The 15,144-nt window shown below is 34.9% G+C and overlaps 1 long non-coding RNA gene across 1 annotated transcript; it reads left to right on the top strand.

The window, feature by feature from the left end:
- Positions 1-2,050: 2,050 nt before the first annotated feature.
- Positions 2,051-14,661, top strand: LOC149425977 (uncharacterized). Its single transcript, XR_016303777.1, has 3 exons — positions 2,051-2,415; positions 10,339-10,478; positions 14,394-14,661. It is a non-coding gene; the product is annotated as an uncharacterized LOC149425977 (long non-coding RNA).
- Positions 14,662-15,144: the final 483 nt, after the last annotated feature.

Here is a 15,144-nt window from a genome sequence, read left to right as displayed (position 1 = left end):
AGAAAGTTTGAAAAAAGAATTGTCATGGATAGTGACTTTGGATGAATAGTATCATTCCTTATTTGAAATAAAACTAATGTTACATGCAATATTTGGTTTATAATTAAATAAGTAGGAATTTAAGTACCTACTTACAAATCATATAATTTCAGAGGAAAAAAGAGAACAATAGAAACACAATTTTTGTGTAATTTTATACTATAGATTATTTGCTAGTATATACCTATTTGAGAATTCATATATTTTTTATTTTAAAGTCTGGTCTCCAGCAATCAAATGTTTTCAAAATATCGGACAAAAACAAAAACATTATTTTGGAACCACAACGTTTTTTGTACCACGGAAAATAAAAACATTGTGGCCCTGCCCCAATGTTTCATGTTTCCCCAAACAGTTGGTTCAATTTTTGTGGTCACATTATCCTGATCTATATTAAATAAAATAACGTGTTCTTATTATATAATGAAAATGTTTGCACGTATTTAGGTTGTGGACAACAATAAATATAACAACCACACTAGAATACAACCTTACTTTTAGGTGTTTATTGTGATTTATGCTATAGAGTAGAGCACCAATAACAGTGGTTTTCTGCCACGCTTTTGAAAAAAAACATGTCTGTTTTTAGGAAGCTTTGTAGATGCACGCACAGATGGCAGTGCATAGAGCTTGCGAGGAAGTCCGCAAGATGGAGCCAGTGGCCAGTTGTCGCCATGGACAGTGCGAAGGCTCTCAGAGAATCTCACTGGCCCAGATTCCAATTAGCAAGCTTCTAGTTAGGTCGACTATCGAGTCAACAATTTAATACGTGGAGTATTAATAAATCTATGATATATAAACAACCATTTTATTATTAAACTCCTTCCACATGTACAGTAGCAGGGAGTGCTTTCGAAACATCCAAGTTTGTGTTCACGAATAGTCTAGAACCGCCCCTGTTACAGAACCTACCAATAATCTTACAATTCTCCAAATAGCTTGACATCTTTACATAAAAAAGCAACAATGCGATCGCGGCTTTGTCGGGGCTTCTCTTTTGGGGTTAGGCAGGGACTTCTTAAGCCGCGAAGGGGCCCATGGGTACACATGAGTTCGGGGTTCCCTTTGAAAGCAAATAAACCAACAGGAAAACAAACCACAAACAAATGTTTCTATAATTTTATTGAAAGGATTTGTGATATTTCATTCCAAGTCTCGTGTCTTAGATGTGTACAATTTGGGATTTAGCTGGGGCCATAAATAAACCACTCACGCTGGGCCCCCCTCTGAAAAGGGTGCCCTAAGATGTTTGTTGAATATTTCTTTCCATGTCCTGTGTCTTCATAGTGCACAAGTATGGCACATAGCCCGGGCCCCTTCCCAATTGGGGGCCAAAATGTGATTAAATATTGCCTCTGACTTTCGGGCCTCTAGGGGGAGTTCGGAAACTATTTTAGGAAAAAGCACAAAAATCTAGGGAAATTTTTAAATGTTTGCATAATTTTGTTATACGTTCATCATTCTGGGGAAATTTCTAAATATTCTGGGCAAATATTCAAATACTTAGGGGAAATTTTTCATTGAAAAATCTGCACCCCCTAGGGTACGAAAATTTACCGCCAGAGTGCAGTAGTGGTGGGCAACTTTCATTTCTGGTATAATTTAGTCACAAAATCCAAAAACAGAAAGTACGCCTGCAATTGTATATTATCCATAAGTACATAATATGGATTACGCTTAGTAACCTTTCTTCACGTTTGTAGAGATCGATAAAATATTATGCATATAAACAATACGCTTTTCCACAACTAGTTTTTCACAACGCGATGAAGAAATCTGCGTCGTACATATAATAAACGGGTACGCAGTAGGTACTTACACAGACACGACGTTCGCAGTCTATTTTTGAAATCGGAACATGCTCTCCAATGTTCAGATAAAAGACGGCACATTCTGCATGACATTATTTGTAATGCACGCTTTAATTCAGTTTCTTCGAGCAGTTTCCTCAGCCGCAGAAGTAGATAAATTAGCCATTGATTGGTTCGTTAGATGCGAAGTAATAGTGACGTTGAAAACTGTTCCGGTATGAGCAATTGAAAGAACAAGGTCCTTTACTATGAGATAACTGTGAATGCTGGGTAGGTACACATATTGATCAAGTACCTAACCGACTTGGGCTACATATAAAACCACCAAGTAATCTACGAAGATCGCACTGTGAGTTTATTCGTCACAACGACACGAGCGATTCGCAGAGCTGAGGAAAAATTAGGAGAGCTATCGAAGATTTGTTTTTTTTTTGTGGAATCAATAAGTTTTTTTTGTAAATACCAAGAAAAATGCGTACTATTGCATTATGCTTGGTTGTTGTTGTGGTGAGCTTTTGCTCAGTGTCTTCAAACCCCTTCTACAGCATTGACTCGGAAGATGGAGGTAAATCATTTTGTATTCATTTTTAAACTTGGTTATAAAAAAATGTCTAGTGTTTTTGAAAAACTGATTAGAGTTATTTGACGTTATTGCTTTTTAACGGTACCTTTCAAATATACAAAAATTAATGTAATTTTTCAAATATTTATCACTAGGTAGTATTCATTTAAATTTTAATTAGGCCATATTTACTTCCAACTAGCTGACCTATGTGATTGTGCTATGTGATACTCGGTCATCCTCGACTTCTTTAATCATTCACTTCCAATATACTTTACTATCGTCATACGTTCTCCTTACGCCTCTTTTTCGTCATCCGTTCATTTTAACGCGAATAATTATTTGATTCGTTTCTTCTTCGTGCCTAAATTTTTCTACCATTAAATCCGTTGCTTAACAGTTGCCATTATTTAACTTCGTGTAGTATCACGTAATAGACATTGTTACTGTCAAAACAACTACATTATGCCGATTTTAATTCGACTCCAAATCTCATACCAGTGCAGAGTCTTTCTCGAGCGTCCCCGACTAATATTCAATACATTGTTACCAGGTAGTATTATTTTCTTCCAAACCATCCCAAATTCTTATCGGGTGTGTTATAGGGTGTCCGGGGGGGTAAAGTGCGCTAACTTCGGGAGGTGATTCTACATGAAGGTAAAAGATTTTTTTTGTTTTCAAAATTCCATTGTTTATTTTCCCATCCAAACAATTCACTTTCGATTTTGTCTCGATAGTGAGATAATGAAAGGTAAGTTACGTGCATTTTCACGCGTAACGTATATCAGCTGTAACGTGGATTGCTTGACTCCGTACTACGTTTGCCGGTCAATGGGAATGTTTATTTCATTGAATAAGACCTCGGCAGGTATCATTGAGAGGTTCATTGATGGAATGGATTGTTGATTGTTGCGTGGGGAGAAATTTATGGCAGCATCACATCGTGTCTCCGTTGTGGCAGATATAGAGAACAATCCATGGGGATACACCTCGACATGTAATCCTATCACAGATGTGCAAAATGGGTACCCAAAACCATTTGAAATGCAAAATGGAAATGGGTCAAAACTTTTCCATTTGAAAATGCAAAATGCAAAATGCTTTTTAGAAAAGCATTTCAAATGCAAAATGCAAAATACCTATTTTCAAAATGCATTTAAAATGCAAAATGGTTTCTCAGGTCAAACAATTAAAATAATTATAGAAGTTTTAAACAATTTTGTCATTTAATAATGGACATCAATGTAGAACAAACAGATTATGAAACCACAAAAAATTTGCGCGGGACTAATGTTGCCAACGTAAAAACATAGAAACTGCTATCTAACATTTAATATTACAGCGTCATGGCCATGTTCAGTATTTGAATCAGTATTTTTTGTAATGGTATCACTCATTTGACGGCCGGCATAGTCCAGTGGTAACGCATTGGACGGCCATTCCGAAGGTCGCGGGTTCGAACCCGGCGTGCGCAAATAAATTTTATTTGATTAATTTGTGTTATTTCACAATTAATTAATTAAAATAATATATAGTATATTTGCGGCACGTTCCAGAGTGGAAGATACTACCAGTATCGCCCTGGTGTAAGACCACCATTCAGAATTGAAACGTTGCTCCAAATGGCTTTAGCCGTGTTTAGTGACTAGATCTGAATAGCCAGGTACTTCCCCACCTTCCTCTTTCCCTTCCCCACTTACCTTCAGCCTCACAACATCCCCCAATCGGGGATGCCATAGTCTCACTGGCTCCAGACGGGAGCAGTTGGGACTCTTGTGAAGTATTCACTATAAAAAAAAAAAAAATAAAATAAAAAAAAAATAAAAAACTCAATTGCCAGGGCTCCTACCAGGGAGCAACTTAACAAATGTAAATTATCTCTCATAGCGAGGTTGAGGATTGACTGATATTTGGGGCTTATGAAAAAAAGATGAGTGGAGAAAGTAGGAAAAATGTTGCAAAAAGCATTTAAAATGGAAAATGCTTTGAGAAAAGCATTTAAAATGCAAAATGCAAAATGGTTTTTAGAAAAGCATTTAAAATGGAAAATACCCATTTTGCTTTTTGCATTTCCATTTGAAATGGATTTATTTGAACTAAAGCACATCTCTGAATCCTATGTATAAACTTTAATTCGGGAGGCTGTTATGGGAACCATTTATTGAGTTTAAGTGGTTCACTAAGTTTGGTGACCTAGCAGGGGTGCCCGGGTTTAGGAGGTGAGGTTTATCCGAGTCTTGGAGATGGCAGTGTCTGTCCACCAACTGCATGGCAGGCAGGATCGGGAGATACTGATTGAGGGAGACCTTTTGACTTCTCCAACAGGACTCCTTGAGAAACAACCTTGTACCGCAGTGGGAGGGGTACCCTTTTACTTACCAGAACTTCCTTTGCTAAAAAGACCCTCCACACAGCATCCCCAAAGATAACATAGGCCCTGAGTAGAATTGTTTTCCTTACAGCCTCCTGTGTGGAGTTAATGTAAAAAAAAAACCAACGCAATTCCAACTGCTTAAAAAAAACTCTTCGTAGTTCCCTGACAACGCCGGGGACTACGGCTAGTAAGAAATATATTTCTTCCTGAAAGCCGTTAACCTACTTAGATTGACCTCTAAAATTATTACGCGCGCAAAAATGTAGAGCAAACATTTTAAATTGTTTTCTTATCTGGTACGTCAGCACGGTACTTAGCGTTTGTATAGTTTGGGGCATGAGACGCACGTCTTAACCCGGTTTACGACTTGCGGATGTTTAGTCTCGACTCGCGTTTATAGGGGTGTATCCATCGACCAAATAGTATCAATTTATATACTAAACAAAATAACCATGAAAATACCGGGATATTATATTTTTTATTAAACCCTGAGGAAGGTTCAAGTGAAATCGAAATAGACAATTTGTATTTACAATAGATGTTGACAACGCAATATCTATTTTAAATGAAATGACACTGGCGCATCTCTCTATGAATTGAGATTCAAAATCGTCAGACGGCCACGAAAAAGCTAAAAGACATTGAGATTAACAAATTATTATAAGCAGTAATAAGTAGCCTGAAATATCCATACAAATTGAAAATATCTCCCGAGCAAAAATAAATGCCGCCGACGGGAATTGAACCCACACCTTCTGATGTCCTGTCAGGTGCTCTGGACCACTAAGCTACTTCTGTTTATTTCCAACACGTCAAATAATTCAATATGTACTAGTACTTCAATCAACAATTACTGCTTATTATATTTTTTCAACTGTAAGCAACCAACTTTATTTTATAAGAAAAGCTTTGTTAGTACTAAATTTCCCACTAGATGGCGTTGAGACATATTATATCTAAATTTGCTGGTGAAATATTTGACTTGTCAAATATTATTATTTTTTTTTAATGATAAACTAATGTTTATAAGACAATTTTTTTATGCATAGCACAAAGGATAACAAATAATTAGTCACCTGAAATATCTAATCTCTAATCTTATATAATCGCCTGATATTTCAGGTGACTAATTAGTGCTAAGCATAAAAAACCTTGTCTTATAAACATAAGTTTATAGTTAAAATAAATGACAATTAGATTGCTAACAAGGAAGAAATCAAGAACCAGAAATCTTTATGTACCAGTCCGTCCAACTTTATAACAAAACCCCGAATGAAATTACTGAGATTGAAAATAAAATTAATTTTAAAACGGAATAAATTAATGTTGATGTTTTGTTTATGATTCAATATATTTATAGATAAATTATGTTAGCCAAGTAATGTTAATCTCCAAATACAGAGTTTTCCATTAAGAGGTGTTATTTTGATATTCAATCGTAAAAGATCAATGGTTTCGTTGCTTGTGTGGCACGTAGCACCGTCTTGTTGAAAGTAAACGTTGTCTAGATCAATATCATCCAATTACGGCCATAAAAAATCATTAATCACCCCTCGATAGCGCAATCCATTCACCATAACTGTTGCTCCAGCCTCATTTTCGAAAAAGTAAGGTCCAATGACTCCGCCGGACCATAAACCGCACCAAACAGTCACACGTTGAGAAAAAAAGGCTTTTAAACAATAACTCTTGGGTTTTCCGAGCCCCAGATGCGACAATTATGCTTGTTGACTAAGCCACCGAGGTGGAAATGGGCCTCATCACTCAAGATGATTTGCATTTGATTCACTCAAGTGAATTTTAATAATTTCAATGCGTTGTTGAAGCGTGTATCATTCTATTTTTATTAATAGCGTAGTTTCTACTTGTCAAATGTAAAAAATGACAGCTTCAAAAGTAATATCTACCGAAATAGCGGGCTATTTAAAATAACACCTCTTATTGGAAAACCCTGTATTACAAAACAAAGTCACTATCCGCGTCTGTCTGTTAGTTAGCCAGTCTAGGGCCTCAGGCAAGGAGGTATAACTCCTACGAAAATCATATGATTGCCTAACTATATCCACCAATGAAAAACTCCAAAAATCTATGGAATAAACTTTCAGAGTTTTTCATTGGTGTATAGTATAATGAGTAGACTCCGAATGATAATTTTTCTGTCTATATATTGGAATATCTATGGTTTTTTACGAACAGGGCTTGATTGATAGAAATGCAGCGGGCATTCGTTGAACACATTATGACGTAATTTTTATTCATCTGATATTTCATAATTTTTCACCCAATGTAACATTTTTATGCTTGCAATTAAAATTTATCATCAAAATTGCAATCATTATGGAAGCCTAAATGTGAAAAATAATAAATATTTCAATGGCGGTTCTGTCGTGATTGTCTACCGTCGTATTTCTGTTGCAATGGTCGCTAGTCTCAGTGTCTCCAGCGGCACTTGACATCTCTCCTGATTTACATATTTATTAGACCCAACGCCGCTAAGGTCTATGTTAGGTTCACGGACTTGATGTGACTGCCATATAACGGTACGAGATCTTACAAAAGAACGGTTCATGAACCCAAATACGCAAACGTTAATTAAAAAAAATCAAATTTATACCGTGTGGATAGATCCGGGCAAATTGAGATGAAATATAAATCCCTCAAACTACTTGGTTTCATCACTAGAATCACTTCGGATTTCAAAAACGTAAATACCCTTAGAACTCTTTACTGCTCCTTGGTTCGCCCCCATCTTGAATATGCTTGTGTTATCTGGTCTCCTTTTTATGCTGTCCACATTCGACGCAAGAGGGATTGCTAGGAGGCTAGGATTAGAAAAAGGCAAATACTCATATGATGAAATTGAACTAACTCTAAACCTCTCTCCTTTGGAAGTCCGTCGGGAAAGAAATTACCTCATTTGCTTCTTCAAAATTATAAATGGTATTATTGATTTACCTACTCTACTGCAACTCATTCCCTTCAATATCCCCTCGCACAGACTCAGAAATAATGAACTGCTCTTCCTCAACCATCATTCGACAAATTATGGATATTATTCACCATTGTCCAGAATGTGTAGACTGGTAAACTCAAGTCAAAACCTTAACTTTTTTGGGATAAGTCTGAATGATTTTTGCCAGTCGCTAAACAAGTGACGGAATATTATAAGTGTCCTGTGGTCCTGACCCACGGCGTAGTCTTGACTTGATTCGACTTCACTTTATTTTCTTATATTATATCATATCTGCTATATGTCTTTGCTTTCATGTACCTTTTTCTACTCCTGTATTTTTCATTTTACTGTTTTTGTGTTATTATTTTGTAATTTGGACGATGTCAGCTAATAAATAAATAAATAAATAGGTACCTATGCTCTAATCAGGTCAATCAAGGAAGCCTAGGTATAAGGGTGCCTTCCTTCCAGACTCGAACTACTTGAAGGTACAAGAGCTGATTCAGGAAATTTTCACGTAAAAACGGAAATATGTTCAACTGTTCGTCAACAGTTGAACAACCTTTTGGCACAAGTAATATTTTGTAAACTACACTAACTTCCCATAGATAAAGGTGGATTAAACACGAAGTTTTGTTTTAAACACATTTTGGAAATTTGTAGAACGAATGTAGCACTTTTAAATCAATACATGTACGTTTTAAGTAATTAAATGTGTCATGAATTATGTATAATCAAATAAGAATCACATTGGAACGATTTTTTCAGGTTTCTTAAAACAAAATTAGCTGTTTACAAAATGAGACGAAAAACTCCCGATAAACTACTTATAATCATATGCCTTACTTCAGCCAACGTTACGGACAGCCTTACAGTGTTCATCATCAGGGAAGTTGATGGACATAATACTTTTAGCCATGAAAATTTCAAATCATATCTTAACTCATATCAGTTTGTAAACGGGTAATATAATTTAAATAATTCTATTTTAAGATCACAACGAAAAAGAAACAATCGTTTTATTTTGGAAGACAAACAAATCTAATTAAAAATATATCTAATGTAAGTTTTTCTCTTCCGTATCACAAAAATATAATATAATATTGACGGTTTCGTAGTCGAGGAGGTAAGGCTCTCGACTACCAATCCGGATGTCGCGGATTCAAATCCCGGAGTGCGCAAATAAATTTTGTTTGATTCATTTTATATTAATTCACAATTAAATCATTAAAAATAATATTACAATGTATATTTGTTGTGTTCGTACAAGCAGGTCTCCAACTCGTCTTGGAAGGAGTTAATAAATAAGTGGTTCTTTTAGATTAATCAGGGATTTATTAATACTCCGCGTATTATAAAGGTGACTCGATAGTCGACCTAACTAGTAGCTGGCTAATTGGAATCTGAAACAGTAAGTTTCTCTGAGAGCCTTACCACTGGCCCTGGCGACTACTGGCCACTGGCTCCATCTTGCGGACTTCCAAGCAAGCTCTATGCACTGCCATCTGTGCGTGCATCTATGAAGCTCTTACTTCCCAACAATAAAGATAATATTATAAGGCTACCTTTCCATACCATTGGCGGCCTCCGTGGTCGACGATTAAGGCTCTCGACTAGCAAGCTAGGCGTCGCGGCCTCAAATCCGGGCGTGAAAAGTAAATCAAATCTGATAAATTAAGTTATTTCACAAATTACTCTTTTAAAATAATATGTAGGATATTTGCGGCACGTTCCAGAGTGGACGATACTCTCAGTATCGCTCTGGTGTAAGACCACAATTTAGAAATAAAAAAGTTGCTTGAAATGGCTTTGGCCTTGTTTGGTGACCAGATCTGAATAGCCAGGTACTTCCGCACCTTCCTCTTCCTCATCTTTTTCCCGTCCGTCCGTACTATCTTCAGCCTCACAAAACACTCTAATTGAGGACTCCATAGTTTCACTGGATCCAGACGGTTGGGAGCAGTTGGGACTTTTATGCGGTTTCACATAAAAAAATGAGAATTGAAACGGCTATTATCAACCAAAAGAATATATTATTTATATATTTTTTTTAATATTAAGGCGATGCCATACGTCGTGCAATATTTTGAATCGAGCCGCCATCAATAACACTCCTTACGTAGATGGCGATAAGGCTTAAATTCCCGCTTAACACCATCCAGCTGTTTTGATTTAGGCAAGAAAAAAACATAGCAAAAAAGTGCCTTTTATTTTATTTTGTGGATGTTCAGGCATAAATATTTAAATGTTTTCCGATCATTTTATAAAGAACTTAATTTGCCACATTATACAATAAAACCATAACCGAAAATGGGTTCGTATGTAGGAAATTTTGAACTTTTCTGGGCTTATAAAAAGACTTATGTAAAAAACACTCGATTATTTCAAAGGCCAGGATGTATTCTACTCGCGGTATTTATTTAAAGCATCTGAAACATTTTTAAGCGGCCAAATTTTCAAACCAAAAACACATGATTTTGCATTACTACGTATGGCATCGCCTTAAACTAATGTTTATAAGACAAGGTTTTTTATGCATAGCACAAAGGATAAAAAATTATTGCCTATAATAATTTGACAAATTATTTATTGAATTCAGGACCTTCAGTGGAGTTAGACCAGGTGTCGATCAGGAGGATTAGTTCGGCAGACCTGCCTCCCATCCCTGTAAATCTGCTGCCCATACCACGCCGTAGGACAGGACCTCCAAATGTCATGCCCGCATACAACCTTATTTGGGTGAGTCATCATTACTATCTGTAATATCCTTGATATTAGTGTAAGAGCTCACCCATAGGTGGCACTAGATTAGTTTTATTAGTTTACCCGCTAGATGGCGCTAATTCTTAACAAAAATTTAACTAATAATTTAATGATGTCAATAAAAATATGAGAATATTAAAATGAAAATATGGGAATTCTTAAGCGAAGTATGATACAGTTAAATATGACCGAAGGGAATATGTTGAAATAGCTCAGTGGTTCATTTTTGGAATAACTTAATGAGTAAAACCACAATTTCGTAATATCTAATATAATCCCACTACGTTGTGTAATATTTTAAATTGAGCTGCTATCAATAACAACCCTTACGTAGATGGCGATATGGTTTAAATTCCCGCTTAACACCATCCGCCTGTTTTGATTTATGCGAGAAAAAAACATGGCCAAAAAGTGCCTTTTATTTTATTTTGTGGATGTTCAGGCATAAATATTTAATTTTTTCCGATCATTTTAAAAATAACTTAATTTGCCACATTATACAATAAAATCATAACCAAAAATGGGTTCGTAAGTAGGAGATTTTGAACTTTAAAGCAGTTTCCATAGGCCTATACATTATTTTTTCTGGGCTTATAAAAAGTCTTATCTAAAAAATACTCGATTATTTCAAAGGTCAAGATGTATTCTACTCACAGTATTTAATTAAAACATCTGAAACATTTCTAGGCGACCAAATTTTCAAACCAAAAACACATGATTTTGCATAACTACGTATGGCATCGCCTTAAAGACAATATTGGCTCTCAACGAAAATTTGAAATGGAAAAAGATTCGGTCATATCTAGGAATTGAACCCAAGACGCTATCTAGATTGCATTTATTCGGGAAAAATCTTGCAATCATACTGAAAGATAGTAGCCAACAAAAAATATGCGTTAAGAAAACCAAGATGATGTTGGTAGTTCTTATTCGAAGTATAATATAGTTAAATATGCTCAATGGTTAGAGCAGATCCCGGCAAGGCTAAGGTCTAGGGTGCGATTCCTAGATGTGACTGTATTTTTTTCTGATTTTTCTGTTTTAAATTTTGGTTGATAATATTGTCTTCAATGATTAAATATCACAATTTAAGGTTTTACTCATTAAGTTATTACAATATCTTCAATTGGTTGCCCACGGTTTATTAAAAGTATTTATTGTTGAGGACTTATTACAATTATTTGTTGTGAAGGAATTTTAAAACTGTTTATTACCATGGGTTTATTTGAAATGTTTATTGTCGAGGACTCTTTAGAGCTCTTTATTGTCGAGCGCTTATTAGAAGTATTTATTGTCGACGGCTCATCAGAACTATTTACTGTCGAGAGCTTATTAAAAGTATTTAGTGTCAATGGCTTATTAAAGCTATTTATTGTTAAGGGCTTATCAGAAGTATTTGCTGTCGAGGGCCCATTAGCTCTGTTTACTGTCTAGGGCTTATTACAACTATTTACTGTCGATGGCTTATTACAACTATTTATTGTCGAGGGCTTATTACAACTATTTACTGTCGAGGGCTTATTGAAACTATTTAGTGTCGATGGCTTATTGAAACTAGTTAGTGTCTATGGCTTATTATAACTGTTTATTATCGAAGGCTTATTAAAACTATTTAGTGTCGAGGGTTTATTAGAACTATTTAAAGTCGATGGCTCCTTGGAACTATTGAATGTAGAGGGCTTATTAAAACTAATTAGGATCGAGGGCTTATTAGAACGATTTATTGTCGAGTGCTTATTAATACTATTTAGTGTTGATGGCTTATTATGAGTATTTTGGTGGAATTGTGTAATACACATTAAGGTAGGGTTAACGTCAAATATTATGTATTAAAATATTCATGTTAAAAAACAGTTCGTGGAAGAGGAAAATTACACCGTTAATGCTTAGATAAACTCAAAAGTATATAAAAGTAGTATCATTAATTCATATGTACGAGTATCTACCATTTCACGTGTTGCGTCTTGTTGCAAATGTGCCACACGCGTTGTCAATAATAACCTGCTTTAAGTAAGTAACTACCTCCTTAGAATAGTGGTCATCCATCTCCATCTCTTCGCGTCTAGCCATTTCCGTCAGATCATTTCCATAGATATTTGAGATGAGTTATGCCACATTGTGACGCAGTGGATTGCATTATATTAACTACACCAGTGTTTCCCAACGTGTGATAGATGTTTTACAGATAATTCTCATCGCGATTTCGTCAGCCCCAAAACATACCCCTTTTTTCCACAGATTTTGGGTAGTTAGGACTAAAAAAAATGAAGTTTGAAATAAATCTTACAAATCTCCTGCGTTATTAATGAATGGAGATTTTTTTCCGTTAATTTTGTAGAACTCGGCAATAAAATGTTTGAATATGCAACAGGGGTTCCTACAACATAGTTTGGGAGCCGCTTGTTTTGACTAAGTAATTTTTTTTTATTTGAAGCAAACTTTCAGACAGTAAAATAATCAGAACCCAAAATATGGCAAAAAAACTATAATTAATTGATTTTTTTTTGGATTTTATTTTAACCCCTTCAGGCCTCTGACATATTGATCGTTATAATTCTTAAAGATGATGCCAGAAAGTCAAAGCGAATAATTTGGATATTTCTGAACATAATCGAAATTAATAACAAATAAATGTTTTTGAAAGGTGATGAAAAACGCCAAGAAATGTTATTTTTTTAAATTAAACACATACCTACTTAAAAAAATTTCAAATTTTAAAATCAAATAAAAAGTTTTAAAAATGGCTCACCTTTCGTTTTTTTTCGTCTAAACATTGAACTGAAATTACTGATAATGAAAAAAATACATATCTTACTAGACAGTTTTTTAGAATTATAAACATTACACCTCACTTTTTTTTTCATTTAAAAAAAATCACAAAGTGTCATTTTTTTTTTGTAATTGCGATTGGAACCTTTGGTTTAATAGAGTGTAGGTACATTTATTTTGAATTATTCTGTGGTTAACTTCTATATTTGAATATAAAGCTTGGTATTTATTCTTTCTAACACCGTTGAGTTCATATTAAATATGACACAGTTAAAAATTACAGTAAGAGAGACACAACGGTTTCTATAAGATCATATGAGCTGTTCCGAAAAGCGAAACAATTCACTCTACGGTAATATTGCTGTTTTTTTTAAAAAAAACTGACAAATTATCCTGAGGATAATTGTGTTATTTTCATTTATCTTTACCATAAACCTTTCATTATACTTGAGGGTAGTCTCATTCGATTCAGCATGAAAGAAAAAAAATCATACCTCACTCGACCTAGTTAGTATATATGTTTTTTTTGGTGCTCTGTAAATATATTTATTTTGCCAATATTTTGAGCAATGTATGAATTCTGTCGTCATTTATGCATTTTGGTAATTACATACGCCAAACGTCAAAAGTCATTTCACTCGAACGACCGTGGGTCGAACCACTCGTTGTTCGAGTGGAATGACTTTCGACGTTTGGCCTATGTAAGTACGTACCATCGGCGAAACTTAAGAAATGTAGACCAATGTATGTACTTTTGACGGCGATTACGTGCGCCCAGGGTGTCGATTCTCCAATCCAGGCCGCTCGCAATCGCTGTCAAAATTACGTAGATTGGTTGACAATCTTATTCTTGAATCTCTTCAAAGGTACATACTCTCATACGCCAAACGTCAAAAGTCATTCCAGTCGAACAACGAGTGGAATGATTTCATCGAGAATCGATGCCCTGGATTGGAGAATCGATACCCAGATGGAACCCATATTTATTTTCTACGTGTATTCTGTTTCATTTTTAGAACGATCTAATTACGTATATCGCATTTGAGCGAACACCTTTCAAATAAAAGCTTGATTTTGTTTCTATAATTTATGATTGTAATATATATTTTTTATATTTTTCAGTTGCCAGGGGGCGCAATAAAGATTCTTCCCAGAAGCATGACCAGAAGATGACGAAATCATATAACCACACACTCTTTGGTGTTCACGCGACAGTATGTTGGAAGCAGATACTTAATTAAAACTTAAGTAATTTATTTATTGTAAAATTCATGTGTTTAGTTAGATTAATTTACTTGATGTGAAGTTTAAGTGATTTAATTTATTATTTTTAGGGCCGTTAGTTAATTAACTATTTTTAAAGCCTATTTTATAAGCTGTACAGTACATGTTCTAGTCTAGTATTACTAAATAAGTGTTCTCAGAAAATGTGTTCTATATTATTATATTTGAAAATAATACCATTAAAAATATAAAAGCGCAAGTAAATTTTAGTTTTATTGAAAGAAACCATTTTTACATGAATTCCGCTGCACATGGTGAAAAATGAGTAGAATTACAGATTTAATAAAAATATCTTCAAATTATTTGTAATCTGGTTAAAACGGTATTGCAGCCCGTTTCCCGATTACTGACATTACATTACATACATATTTGACTTTTACTAAAATCCTAGTTATGCGGAACACGTGATCACGCACATCCATTTGCCTTGATAATACAGGGTTTTCCAGAAGAGGTGTTATTTTGATATTCAATCGTAAAAGATCAATGGTTTCGTTGCTTGTGGGGCACGTAGCGCAGTCTTGTTGAAAATAAACGTTGTCCAGATTAATATCATCTAATTCCGGCCATAAAAAATCATCAAGCATCA

The sequence above is a fragment of the Hesperophylax consimilis genome, chromosome 2 (genome assembly GCF_061612785.1).
Source record: "Hesperophylax consimilis isolate HC1 chromosome 2, BYU_Hcon_1.0, whole genome shotgun sequence".
NCBI lineage: Eukaryota > Metazoa > Arthropoda > Insecta > Trichoptera > Limnephilidae > Hesperophylax > Hesperophylax consimilis.
The sequence above is the reverse complement of the archived record's forward strand: the minus strand, read 5'-3'. Positions and strand labels throughout refer to the sequence as shown.